Source organism: Phaethon lepturus, unplaced genomic scaffold (assembly GCF_000687285.1).
Source record: "Phaethon lepturus isolate BGI_N335 unplaced genomic scaffold, ASM68728v1 scaffold7646, whole genome shotgun sequence".
Lineage (NCBI taxonomy): Eukaryota > Metazoa > Chordata > Aves > Phaethontiformes > Phaethontidae > Phaethon > Phaethon lepturus.
The window spans coordinates 36,689-38,633 of NW_010546876.1; the positions used below are offsets into that span (position 1 = coordinate 36,689).

Genomic DNA, 1,945 nt, shown 5'->3' on the forward strand with positions numbered 1-1,945 from the left:
AGTGTACAGTCATGGCATCAGTCTTAGTGTTTCACAGGCGAACATACTCCAACTGCATTTAAAGTTTTTATATTTAGCAATTGTTCGGTAGCTTGTTCCCCTCTCACAGTGTAAGTTCCAAACCATTTAAATTTCCTGTCAATTTGCAAAAAAAAACAAACCGAAAACCTGTATCTCAGTCAGTATTTACAAATATTTCTGTATGTTAAATCACTGTGCTATACCACTCTCAATACATGATGTTACCTCTACGTTAAATATCTATTCCATGCTTAGAATTGGCATTTATGCCTTGAGGGGATTTTGTTCTTCTTATTGTTGAACTCCTGTATTCTGCCTTTCCATGATCTGATTGCTTTCTCTTTCAGCAGAGGCAGTCCTGTTTTCCCATGACATGCCTGTTTATATTTTGGTGGCATGTGAATTTGCAACAATGTGAAGTATAGAGGCAGATACTGTCAGGTGACTTTTTTCAAAGCTGTTCTGAAACTTTTCAGAGCAGTATAGCACGTTTAAATATTTAAATGTTTTGTGAACACCATTAGTATTTCTTTAGTATCACTTAGTGGGCCATTTATTACGGATGGTGGATCGTAATTTGGGAATTGCTATCCTGAAGCTTGGTAGTTTACTTGCATTTGTTACCTTTTATGAATGTAACTGGATTCAAAATTTATGTGTATACAGGGTAGGAAACTTAATAGTTGGTTCCCATTGTAAGTCTGAGAAATAGATACTCATATATGAATAACTGACATATGCTGGAAAAGTAATTAAAACTTACATAAAAATGCTAAAAATTAGTGCTTTGAGAACCACAATGCTGAATTTCTAAAGCTTGTTTCTCCTGTGAATCTTACCTAAGGCAGAACTTAAACTCTGGCTTAAGTGTAAGCTTATTAAAAAAGATCACTATATAGTGTAGGGAGTAATGGAAAGTATTAATACAAATGTTTTTTACTTTTTTAGAAAAACTGTAAAAGTAGCTGAAATTGCAGTTGCAGTTGGAAGCTTTCCTTTTTTTCTAAACTATGGGCAGTCATTTGATAGGCTAGAACAGTTACGTATTTTCCTTAATATTTCAGCGTTTGTTGAACAAGAGTCTGTACAGAATGTGAGCGCACCACAGTTTGTAGATGCTATTCAAAGACATGCGTCTGCCTAGAAAAAATTTCTCATCACATACTTTCTTCCTTCCTCAAGAGGAAGGAGAACAATGTTTTCAGGGAGGTGTGTAACACAAATGCAACTTTTAATTTGATCACCAGGTAATATAGGCTAGCTCACCTTGGAGATGAGTGTGTGTATATTATTTCATTTATATTATATAACTACTTCCAGCTAAAATTGTGTGGCGCATAAGCTTTCCTTCTGTGCTTTTCCATTTTGCTTCCCCTCTGTCTGTGACAGTACTGTGCTATTGGAGTCAGTGCCATATGCTGGAAGTTCATCTAAAAACTGCTACTGCCCATTATTTCAGTGAAACAGTTAAGTAGGTCCAAAACAATAAGACCTGTGTGAAGTTTCTGGTCAAAGTGTTTTCAGTTAAGGGGTTAGATCCTATTCAGAAATTGAGAACCCTAATTTTGAACTCCTGTTACTTCAAAATTCTGTGTTCATCTGGCCTTGGACATTTGCAAAAATAGAAATCTTACTGTCATAAAACTTTAAATAAAAATGAAAGAAACATAATAATAGTCTTAAAGAAATTCTTGTGCTTTTAAAAATAGGTAAGCAGGATCTGAGGAAGCTGTATTGTTGGAAACTACTTCTGTATGAATATAGTCACAAAAAAGCACTGTTTTGTTTTAACATGGTGTTTAGCGTAACGTGGTGGCAAGAATTCCAAGCCACACCTCAAAGGCTTGGATTCTCTTCCCAGCTGCTACCAGCTTGTACTGTGAATGTGAACACATCGCTTCTATGTGCCTCTGTTTCCATTCCT

General features: G+C 35.6%; 1 protein-coding gene across 1 annotated transcript in view; it reads left to right on the forward strand.

Moving 5' to 3' along the window:
• Positions 1-1,945, forward strand: part of AP3B1 (adaptor-related protein complex 3, beta 1 subunit) — a gene marked incomplete at its 5' end in the record, with an annotated part of 100,090 nt that overhangs the window by 23,447 nt on the left and 74,698 nt on the right. The window lies entirely within an intron of this gene.